The sequence below is a fragment of the Pristis pectinata genome, chromosome 5 (genome assembly GCF_009764475.1).
Source record: "Pristis pectinata isolate sPriPec2 chromosome 5, sPriPec2.1.pri, whole genome shotgun sequence".
NCBI lineage: Eukaryota > Metazoa > Chordata > Chondrichthyes > Rhinopristiformes > Pristidae > Pristis > Pristis pectinata.
In genome coordinates this window covers 93,333,213-93,346,152 of record NC_067409.1, presented here as the reverse complement: position 1 = coordinate 93,346,152, position 12,940 = coordinate 93,333,213, and positions in this window count along the sequence as shown.

The window sequence follows — 12,940 nt, the reverse complement described above, 5'->3', positions numbered from 1 at the left end:
ACTGATTGGTTAAGTTGGCACAGAAAAGCAACATTGTTTTTTAAAGGCTGAGAGACAAAGATTTCGGCGTTCAGGGGAACACAGTGTCCTTGTATACACTAAGCATTAACATACAGGTACAGCAAGCTATTAGGAGGGCAGAGTATGTTGGCCATATTGCAAGAGGATTTATGTAAACGAATAAAGGCATCTGACTTCAATTAGAAAAGGCCCTGTTGAGACCGCAATTAGAATACTGTCAGATTTCCCAAGCTATGGAAGAATACACTTGCAATAGAGAGAGTGCAAAACATGTTCACCAGTGTGATTATTGGAATGAAAGGATTGTCCTGTGAGGAACAACTCAGCAGACTGGGGTTATGTACTCCATGGGTCTAGAAGAATGAGAGGTGATCTGAATGGAAATTTTAGTGACATGTAGAACTTTACAAGAAGCCCAGATAGGAAAAAATAGAAGAATCTATTTCCCTTGGCAGTGAGGTTGATAACTAGGGACATGGATTTGATAGAAAAATTAGAGGTGACTTGAAGAAATGTTTTTTTTTCCACTCAATTAGGTCTGGAACTTAACTACAGAAAAGGGTAGTGGGGGTTTAAAAACTCTAATCATATTTAAAGGTTACCTCAATAAGCACTTGAAGGGCCATAAATCACAAGCCTACAGACTGAGAGCTGGAGAATTAATTTACCTAAATGGTTCCATTTCTGGTGGTCACGGGGGTAATGGGCAAAACTATCTCCTTCCTTGCTGTAAGTGTCTATTGTTTTATGGTACAGACCAGATCGCAAACAGTAGGTTAAATGGAGGTGATGGATGAAGGTGAGGAAGTTGGTGCTTGGCCAGAGACTGAAAATGTATTGTGACTACATTATTAAACTAAAGTACAGTAGTCAAGGAAATGTCACAGATTCAACTACTCTAACAAAAATGAAAAATAACCAATATCAACTCTTTCTGCAGGCTCTATCAACTCTGTCAATAGGTTTAGAAGCTGGATCAAAATCTTGGCATGAAGTGTCTAACTGGAATAACATGGTTATTGTAAACATGTGTTTTTAGTGTCCAAGACTATGGACCATTGTCTAAAGGGAAATACACTTACTTGAAAAGCTGAAGTAGAATGATAATTATTCATGTCACCTACACAGCTTGATTTCCACACAGATGATTAAATTTTGCTTTTGCAAACTGAGCACAAGAATTCATGAGGGGATTTGTGCTAAGAACAAAAAGTTGCAAAATGGTAGCAGCTGCCTTTAATTGTTGCATTTTAAAAGTTTGCATCTTGTGAAATCTGCCAACTGAAATCAACACTGCCAAAATTGGATCTGATTCAACTCTTAGTGAAATATAAAAAAATAAAAATGCATTTTGGCACAGCAGGAATGGATTGTTTAACTAGCTGTAATTTGTGTAAATATCTTGAGTTCTTGGGAACTGTATTGCATGAGGCTGTAAATCACACCTACTGAATGCCCTTTGATAAAGTACAACACAGCAGGGCTAGAAGGCAACATTGTGAGACATGCCTAAAACTCATGTCTCTTTCATTGTTTAACTGGATCATACTGTATTGCTTGTTCTTGTAGTTGCTTGTAATGATTTAAAACGTACCCCTTGGATGGACCCAGAGTAAGCTCAATGAATGGGATGCAGCTACTTCTCTGAAGATATGCCAGTTGTAACTCACTTCCTTGTGGCAATAGTCATTTCAGATGCACAGCAGATCCTCGCAAAGGCAGAGACCTTAGCTAAAAGGGAAGGTAGATGGAGCTTCCACAAAAGAATAAGAGTCTACTCTATAATACCCTGCCTCCTTATCAGAGTCCTCAAAGCCAGCTTATCTGTACCTTCTCCTGGATAAAAAAAAACTATAGAATCCACCTAGGACCTGGGTCTCATATCAACTACTCTTTGCATGCATAGATAAGAAGTTCTGGTCCTGATGGGGTCAGGGAGAGGGAAATCAATGATTGGCCCAGTGGTAGCAAAAGGCCTAACTGCCCAAAGTTTCTCGCCTCTGTTGCTTTCCCATTGGATTTCAGGCAGGAGAAAGAAGCAAAATGCAGGCCTCATAGTCAAAACACACTTGCTAAGTAACCAGGGGGATCTCAATGAATTAATGAGTCACTTGCACCACGTAACCTGGTTAAATATGATGCATGAAATTTAGAAGTTAAGTCTCACAAAGTGCAGAAAAGCAGAAGGTGAGATAACCACTTCAAGGAGGTGGTGAAACATTGCTCACAACCTACAGAATGTACAACTGAATGATGGCAATATTCCCCAGTGGTTCCCCAATTTACCAATTGCATCATCTGGGAAGTTTTAAACATATTAAAATGTCTTCAGTGTCCAAAATATCCAAGCACTGAATGGTTATAACTGAATATAACCAGTTACATAAATGACGTCATTTGTCACGCCTGTAACATTGCAGAAATTGGTCTAAAGTCACTCCAAACCCATAACTCTGGTCTTAGATGCAATGGCACCCAGTTAGGTAACAGATCTTTCACATCAAGATGACACATCCATGAAGGAAAAAGGTTTGTAGCGAATTCATACTCAGCTGATATCTTTCATCACTTTACTATGTTCATTGAAGCAGTTGTATTATTACCAGTTAAGCAAATACATTGGTGAGAAGTTCTTGGGAGACCAGAGCCACCAGCTATATCTATGCCACCAAGTACATTAGAAGTTTATGGGTCTGGTTGTGCCCCATTTATTTGATGATATCAGCTTGCATCCATCATTGAGTCAATGCAACACAATGAAAGCAAATTGGTCCCATCTGATCTGATGATTCCCAACAGCATAGGAATTTCCAACTTGAACTTATGCTCTGACTAATAGGCTTCCCAAGTAGAATGAGCAAAATGAAAGGGTTCTTTCCCATGTATGAGGGAGTACATGACTGTACTGACCCATTCAATGAGCTTCATCCCTGTAGCTGGCATTACTCTGGGATGGCAGTCATCTGCCTTTTTCCTGGATGATGGAGGAGAGCAGGGGTACCTTCTGATCCCTCTGTATCAAGACCTCTGAATGCTCAGTGGTGAAATATTTGCATTCTACCTCCATCTCAATCTGTCTTCAACAAAACACTACAACCCTTTACAAGTCGCTTCTACTGATTTTACAGTTCATGGGCAGGTCTGATTCCTGCTGAGATATGCAGAGACTATAAAGGATTGAAATCCAAGAGTCTTGTGTCCTACCTCCAACAGGGACATGCCACCGTGACGTATGTTGCCCTGCTAAACACAAACGGGATAGAATCCTGGTGTAACTGGCTTATGACCCAATTTCCTGGGTCATCTTGATGGGACTTTCATTCCTCTCCAGGTTATCACAAGGGCCTTTTCTCAACAGTTCAGTTCCCATGTGTCTTACAATTTAATACATCTTCAGACTGCTTATGCTTTTATCAGTCCCAGTAGGTCAACTGGCTGCCCAAGTCATCTAGTGAGCCAAGCTGCTGAAAGAGTCATGTGCCCTGAATAATTAATGCTAGATTAGTGGAGATGTCAATAGAGAATGCCGCTGGGGAAACCCACTCAAAGAGTGCCAGGAAAGTGAGTAAAGTCTCGGCCTATTCAATGCAGCTCCATTTTTTTCAGTTATCTCCAAATAGATTTGATGAACTTATTAATAATTTAGCAGTACCCTGGATAACAATATGTACTTGTACAGTACTTGATACATAAAGACAACAAAAAGTAATTTTATCCAACTGTACGATCCCATGTTTACTTTTAATTGGAGTATTAGAATCACAGAGTCATACTGTACTATTTGACAAATTGTTGGCCAGGATCCTTTTACCATACCTCTTTTGCAAGTTTTCAGCTCTTCATCCTTAAAAGTATCTCATGCGTCTCTGTCCCTCCCTGCTGCCTTCTTGCAATCGCTGCCTTTTGACTATCTTCTGGAGAGTGTTAATTTTGTTTCCTCTTTTAATTTCTCTTCAGTTTTGAGCCCACATGGGGCCCAACATTAATCTGTGTTTCATGTTTTGCTTAGTAATTAAATCCCACAGTATATATAAACTTCAGCAGTTTGTTTCTTCTCCTTCAGACATTCATATGTATTTACAGCAACTTCTAATTTAGGAATGTACAAATATTATTTTGCTATTGATGAAAGAAACAGCAATGTGAAAGTTAAATGAAAATATTTAAACCATTTCACATTCTGGATTCCAGTTTTACTTCTAGACATTATTGTCATTGAACGTAATAACGCCAACTAAACTGAATGCATCCTGAAGTTAACGTCTAGATTTCCCCTATAGTTTTATTGGGCTACTGAGGCAATTCCATGAAAAATTAGAAAGTGGACGGTAGGAGTACTAGAGAACTACCTGGGCAGATAAAATGCACTGGAGAGCCACATGGGCAGGTGGGATGTGCTGTTTTTCAGGTGGGGTATGGTAAAATGCTACTTGGGCAGGTGGGATCTGTCCAGCCAAGTTGGATATGCTGGAGTGACCTTTGAGTGGCAGCACTATGCTGAAGTACTGTTTGGAAAGGTGGTGTCTCACTAGAATGCTACTCAGGCATTTAAGTATTTGAATGTTTCTTCACCAGCTGAGACATCTGGAATGTTGCTTGGACATCTAAGTTGTGCTGAAATGTTACCTGGCAGGTGGCATATTGCAGGATATTGCATCACAAGGTGGAATACTGCCAGGTTAGGGGGGATATGCTGGAGTAACAGATGTGCTCAGCAGCCACATGTGTTTTCATATACCTCTAGTTGACACAAAGTATTTTTTAAAATCTTGATTAAGGTTGGAGAACAGACTTCCGAATCTTTGAAATGAGATTACAGATCTCATTAACCTCTAGACTTGGCCCAAAATAGAGAGTTCCTCAAACTGGCAATTCTTTTTCTTAGATTCTGCTTGAGCAGAAGTAATTAAAAAGTGTGTAGTTATTTCAAAACTTTTGCAGAACAAAATATTCAACGGTTCTACTGATGTACCATACATGGCAGTTTTTTAGAGTTTCCTTTGCTCTTATAATTTAGAGAAAAATCTTTTGCATATCTTTGTGTCGTCCCCATTTCATGAAACTCTTCATCTCAGTAAATGTGAGGTTCAATTTCAAAAGGAACTTTCACTGTTAGTGTACCATCAATTGTCACCTGGCTACTTTCCACAACAATACAGTTTAGACTTCCTTTTCTTCTTTAAGTCAGAAGCCAGCTGTTCTCTCCACCCAGCATGTTTCTCCTAAATCAAGGGAAGTGAAGAAAGTAGCTGTGAGGACATTAAATGCCTGCAGGCAGACTTTAGGGCATAAGGGGCAGTGAACAGCTTGGGATGGCTACTTTCCATTGCCTTCCTGTTCATGAAATCTTCCCAAAGATCAAAACATGTGCTGGAGCCAACCAGGTAAAATTTAAATCTTCTCGAAGATTCCGGAGCATTTATATAGCACCTTTCACAACCTCAAAGTCCTTCATGAAAAATGCACAATTTTTGGAGTAGTCACAGGTGTAATGTAAAAAGTACAAACTGCCAATCTGTGCACCATTAGCACCCACAAACAGCACTATGAGAACAATCAGATGATTTGTTTTTTTTAGAGATATTGATTCAGGGATTAATGTTGGCTGGGTGACCAAGAAAATTCCCCTGCCCTCCTTTGAAATAGTGCCAATGGGATCCTAAGTGCAGAGTAGTCAAGGTCTCACAATAACATCTGAATGACTGCACCTCCAACAATGCAGTAGTCCTTCAGCACTGCAGCTTCAAACTCGTGAAAAGGGACAACCCTAGAGCTTCCTGACTCAGGAGTGAATGCTTCCAGCTGACCAGCAACTGCCACTAACAGTGAAATGACAAGGCTATTCCATGAGTAATATCAGCACAGATGCCAGAGACATTGGATGAATTTTATGCTTGTAGAACCATTGTTTTAACCATATTCAATTTCAGGCAACTAAAATTTCTTGGGTCAAAGGAAAGTAACAATATTCAAGATTGTAATCTCAGTTCAGGCTTCATACTTTTTGTTACTTTTTTTTTTGCTGTCTTTAATTCCTCTATCTTTGTTCACGTGGAACGCAGACTAAAAAAAGTAATTTTGTTAATCAACGCTGTTGCTTAGAACACAGTAGAATATAATTTCTGTTATGGTCAATAGACACATACAAACCCAATTTTCATTGGAAAAGAAGCTTGTAATAAGACGGACACAATGATTCATCTGAAGGCTATGGCTTCTTGGTGCAGGAGACAGGAAATATCGTATAAGATGTCCGGCCAATACTGTGTGTACATTCCAGGCTCAGGTCAATAGAGATACAAGAAGCTTCATCCCGCAGATGCCAATGGGGGCAAGTTAATATTTTCTATAATTAAAGTATCCATGGACATAAATTACCCAAAGATATAATATCGTAATAGCTTTTCTGTGGAGAAATCAACAGATTGAATCAGTAAATGAAACTTGAGGTTACAAAAATAATTAAAGGGCAAAATTGAAGATTCTGTATTGAAATGCATGTAGTATTGGAAACAAAATAGGTGAATTAAAAGCACAAATAGAAATATCTAAATATAATCCGACAGACATTACATAAACATGGCAGCAGGATGATAACACCAGGTCCTGAATTTTGAAAGTGATTTGACATTTAGGAAGGACAGGAAGCTGGGAAAAGGTGAAATTGCTCCGTTAAATAGTGACGGTGTTAGAGAGGAATGATCCAAGTTCAGGAAACCAGGATGTAGAGGTGGTCTGGGTGAAGATGAGAAACAATTAAGGCAAGACATTATTTGTGGGAGTGATTACACTGGCCTTCTAACAGTAACCATATGATAGGGCAGAATATAGAGGAAGAAATAATAGCTGTTTGTCAGAAAGGTACACCAACAATAATGGATGATTTTAATCTATATATAGACTGGAAATATTAGATGGGCAAAGGTTGCCTAAGTGAAGAGTTCAGAGAGTGTTTTTGGGATAGATTGTTAGGACAGCACATTACGGAGCATTGAGATAGGATTAATGAATGACCTCAATATGAAATTGTCTTTAACAGCAGAAATCACAATATGATTGCATATAGCTTGAGGGAGGAAAAAATGAGTCCAACACTAGTATTTTAAACTTAAATAAGGGAAAACATGAGGGCAAGAAGGCACAGCTAACTAGTGAGTTGGCAAGTTAGGTTAAGGGATCTATTAATTCAGATGCAGTAGCAAACAGTTAAGGGAATTTTTCAGAACACAAAAGATACATGGCAATAGCGAAAAAAAATCCAAGGGAAAGACCCATCTCTATGGTTATCTAAAAAAAGTTAAAAGTAGTATCAATAGAACATAGAACAGCACAGGACAGGAACAGGGCCTTTGACCCTCCATATCTGCACTGACCATGATGCCAATCTAAACTAATCCCATCTGCATTCACATGGTCCATATCACTCTATTCTCTGCCTGTTCACATGCCTGTCTAAATGCCCCCTAAACCGTGCTATCATATCTCCTTTTACTACCTCCTCTGTCAGTATGTTCCGGGTACCCACCACTCTCTCTGTTTTGAAAAAAAAACTTGACACGTAAATCTCCTTGAAACTTCCCCCTCTCAACTTAAACCTGTGCCCTTTAGTATGTGATATTTCCACCCTGGGAAAAAGACTTTGACTATCTGCCCTATCTGTGCCTCTCATAACTTTATATACTTCTATCAGTTTGCCTCTCAGCCTCCAATTCTCCAGAGAAAACAATCCAAGTATGTTCAAACTCTCCTTTATAGCTAATACACTCCAATCGAGGCAATATCCTGGTGAACCTCTTCTGCACTCTCTCCAAAGCCTCTTCATCCTTCCTCGAGTGTAAGCACCAGAAATGCATACAGTATTCCAAATATGGCTTAACCAAAAGTTTCATATACTGCTGCAGTATGACCTTCCTACTTTTATACTAAATGCCTTGACCGATGAAGGCAAGCACCCTATCCACTTCTGTTGCCACTTACAGGGTGCTAAGGACTTTCATCCCAAGATCTCTCTGTACATCAATGCTCCTAAGGGCCCTGCCATTTACTGTGTACTTTCCTCTTGCATTTGACCTCCCAAAATGCATGATTTTACACTTGACTAGGTTAAACTCCATATGCCATTTCTCTGCCCAAATTTTCAACTGCTGTATCCTTTGACAACCATCCTTGCTACCCACAACTCCACCAATTTTCATGTAATCTGCAGACTTACTAATCAAACCAACCACATTTTCATCCAAATCATTAATATATATTACAAACAACAGATGTTCCAGCACTGATCTTTGCGGAATACTACTGGTCTCAGACCTCCAGTCAGAAAAACACCCCTCTATCTCTACCCTCTGTCTTCTATGACCAAATTAATTTTCAATCCAATTTACCAAGTCGCCGTAGACTCCATATGACTTATCTTCTGGACCAGCCTGCCTTAAGGGATCTTATCAAATACTTTACTCAAGTCCTTGCAGAAAACATCCAGTGCCCTAACCTCAGCAATCATCTTTGTCACTTCCTCAAAAAAACTCAATCAAATTTGTGAGACAGGACTTTATCCACAAAAAAAACAGGCTGACTATCCCTAATAATCTCATGCTTTTCCAAATGTGAGTAAATCCTTTCCCTATTAACATTCTCCATTGACGTAAGGCTCGCTAGCCTATAATTTCCTAGTGTGTCCCTGCTGTCCTTCTTAAACAAAGGAAACATTTTGGCTATTCTCCCATCTTCTGTCACCTCACCCATGGTACAGAGGACAAAAAGATCTCTATCAAGACCCCAGTAATCTCTTGTCTTGCTTCCTTCAGTATCCTGTGATAGATCCCATCAGGCCCTGGGGACTTATTCACCTTAATGTTGATAAATTTACATGCTCATGTGGATGAAGATTTCAAAAGTGGAAATTTAGCAGCTCTAGATTAAATAGCAGCATAATTAAAGCAATAATGACTGATCTTTGAAAACTTTTCCTATTTGGGTGGGGGGAGGGGGACTTTAATGCATATCCAAAGAGCCATTAAAATTTCCACATTTCCTTGGAAGAGAAACTCAAAATACTTTTCTTTTTGATGGTTAATTTTGATAGCAAGGCCAGCATTTATTATCCCTAATCTTTCTTGAATTGACTGGTTTACAAGAGTATTTTAGAGGCCAGTTATGTCCATATTCATGAGTTTCAAACCACATCGTAGTGTCTGTAGCCTTGATTGTGTAGCTGTTCATTAAGGGAAGTAACAAGGACAGAGCAACTAGCAAACATACTTTTTCAAAGATATACAATGCCCAACTAACAGTCATGGCTGTTATAATAATGTGTCAAAAGCCATACCAATAGTACACATTGTTCTTAAAGCAATATTGCATTAATTCATTTTTTTAAAAAACAATAAACACCAACAGCCTCCTTTATTGATATTAGATTATACCATCTGTAAAATTATTCAACTAACTAATCATTTACAGAAATGATGAATTATTGACATTCATAGTTCTATTCCTGAGGCAGTCCTTTGGAATTGTGGATGATGAGCTTCCACTCTGGTTTTGTGAGTTCTGAGGTGGCCACTGAGGTCAATGTGGAAACCGCAGACTCTCCTACAGATGAGGCAGGAGTACCTGACAGGAATTGGTTTATTATTATTGTCTCTGTGGGTGGAAGTTAGGAACAGGAAGGGGTCGATAACTGTGCTGGGTGCTTTTTATAGGCCACCCAATAGTGACAGGGTTATTGAGGAGCAGATAAGGAAGCAGATCCTAGAAAGGTGTGAGAATAACAGAGTTGTTGTGATGGGGGATTTTAATTTCCCAAACATCGACTGGCATCTCCAGACAGTGAGGGGTGAAGTTTGTTAGGTGTGTTCAGGAAGGGTTCTTGACACAATATGTAGGTAGACCTACAAGAGGAGAGGCTGTGCTTGATTTGATATTGGGAAGTGAACCTGGTCAGGTGTCAGATCTCTCAGTGGGTGAACATTTTGATGATAGTGATCATAATTCTATCTCCTTTACGTTAGCACTGGAGAGAGAGAGGAACAGACAGGCTCGAAAGGTGTTTACTTGGAGTACTCTCAGGCAGGAAATTGGAAGATTAAATTGGGAACATATGTTCTCTGGGAAAAGTATGGAAGATATGTGGCAAATATTCAGGGGGTATTTGTGTGGAGCTCTGCATAGACATGTTCCAATGAGACAGGGGAGTCATGATAGGATACAGGAACCGTGGTGTACGAAGGCTATAATAAATCTAGTCGAAAGGAAAAGAAAAGCATACAAAAGGTACAGAGAGCTAGGTAATATTAGAGACCTGGAGGAGTACAAGGATAAAAGGAAGGAACTTAAGAAAGAGATTAGGAGAGCCAGAAGGAGACATGAGAAGGCCTTGGTGGGCAGGATTAAGGAAAACCCCAAGGCGTTCTACAAGTATGTGAAGAGTGAGGATGAGATGCGAAAGGATAGGGCCTATCAAGTGCAGCAGTGGGAATGTGTGTATGGATCCGGAAGAAATAGCGGAGGTACTTAATGAATACTTTACGTCAGTATTCACCACGGTAAAAGATCTGGGGGATTATAGTGGGGACATGCAGCAGCCTGAAAAGCTTGAGCATGTAAATATTAGAAAAGAGGTGGTGCTGAAATTTTTGGAAAGCATCAAGTTAGATAAGTCACTGGGACCAAATGAGATGTACCCCAGGTTGCTGTGGGAGGCAAGGGAAGAGATTGCGGAGCCTCTGACGATGATCTTTGCGTCATCGATGCAGACGGGAGAGGTTCTGGAATATTGGAGGGTTGCGGATGTTGTTCCCTTATTCAAGAAGGGGAGTAGGGATAGCCCAGGGTATTATAGACTGGTGAGTCTTACTTCAGTGGTTGGTAAGCTGATGGAGAAGATCCTGAGAGGCAGAATTTATGAACATTTGGAGGGGTATAATATGATTAGGAATAGTCAGCATGGCTTTGTCAAGGGCAGGTCCTGTCTTACGAGCCTGATTGAATTTTTTGAGGATGTGACTAAGCACATCGATGAAGGGAGAGCAGTAGATGTAGTGTATATGGATTTCAGCAAGGCGTTTGATAAGGTACCCCATGCGAGGCTTACGGAGAAGGTGAGGAGACATGGGATCAAGGGGACATTGCAGTGTGGATCCAGAACTGGCTGGCCCACAGAAGGCAAAGAGTGGTTGTTGAAGGGTCGTATTCTGAGTGGAGGTCGGTGACCAGTGGTGTACCTCAGGGATCTGTACTAGGACCCTTACTCTTTGCGATTTTTATAAGTGACCTGGATGAGGAAGTGGAGGAGTGGGTTAGTAAGTCGGCAGATGACACAAAGGTTGGGGGTGTTGTGGATAGTTTGGAGGGCTGTCAGAGGTTACAGAAGGGCATAGATAGGATGCAGAGTTGGGCTGAGAAGCAATTCAACCCAGATAAGTGTGAAGTGGTTCTTTTTGGTAGGTCAAATATGTTGGAAGAATATAGTATTAATGGTAGGACTCTTGGCAGTGTGGAAGATCAGAGGGATCTTGGGGTCCAAGTCCATAGGACACTCAAAGCGGCTGCGCAGGTTGACTCTGTGGTTAAGAAGGCATATGGTGTATTGTCCTTCATCAATTGTGGAATTGAATTTAGGAGCTGTGAGGTATTGTTGCAGCTATATAGGTCCCTGGTCAGACCCCACTTGGAGTATTGTGCTCAGTTCTGGTCACCTCACTACAGGAAAGATGTGGAAGCCATAGAGAGGGTGCAGAGGAGATTTACAAGGATGCTGCCTGGAATGTGGAGCATGCCTTATGAAAGCAGGTTGAGGGAACTCGGCCTTTTCTCCTTGGAGAGACGGAGGATGAAGGGGGATTCTGATAGAGGTGTATAAGATGATGAGAGGTATTGATAGGGGTATAGATAGTCAGAGGCTTTTCCCTAGGGCTGAAATGGTGGCCACAAGAGGACATAGGTTTAAGGTGCTGGGGAGTAGATATAGAGGAGATGTCAGGGGTAAGTTTTTTACTCAGGGAGTGGTGAGTGCGTGGAATGGGCTGCCGGAAACGGTGGTGGAGGTGGATACGATAGGGTCTTTTAAGAGATTATTAGATAGGTACATGGAGTTGAGTAAAATAGAGGGCTATGGGTAAGCCTAGTAATTTCTAGGGTAGGGAAATGTTCAGCACAGCTTTGTGGGCTGAAGGGCCTGATTTGTGCTGTAATTTTTCTATGTTCTATGTTCAATGTCACTTGTACCAAGGTACAGTGAAAAACCTGTCTTGCATACTGTTCATATAGATCAATTCATTACACAGTGCATTGAGGTAGTACAAGGTAAACAATACAGAATGCAGAGTTAAGTGTCACAGCTACAGAGAAAGTGCAGTGCAGGTAGACAATAAGGTGCAAGATCATAATAAGGTAGATTGTGGGGTCAAGAGTCCATCTTATCGTACTAGGGAACCATTCAATAGTATTATAACAGTGGGATAGAAGCTGTCCTTGAGCCTGGTGGTAGGCTTTTGTATCCTCTGCCAGATGGGAGAGGGGAGAAGAGAGAATGTCTGGGGTGGGTGGGGTCTTTGATTATGCTGGCTGCTTTACCAAGGCAGTGAGAAGTGTAGACAGAGTCCATGGACTGCAACTGCGACTCTTTGGTCTTGAACATGTCATGCACTGCGTAGTTTATGAGGTGGTGCTGTACTTCTGTGCTTAAGCAGGGCTTCTGTGTACTCCCAATGCAGAAACCTAAGGTTTTCAATAACATTCCAAATGATTCATCTCTACTTACAGTGGGAATGGATCAAACATCCACAGGAGTCAGTGGGGATGTTGTATTCTTTCAAGGCAACTTTGAGCACATCCTTTAATCCTTTCCTCTGTCTGCCTGGTAATATCTTCCTGCAAGTGAGCTTGGAATAGAGTGGCTGCTTTGGGACTCAGGTAG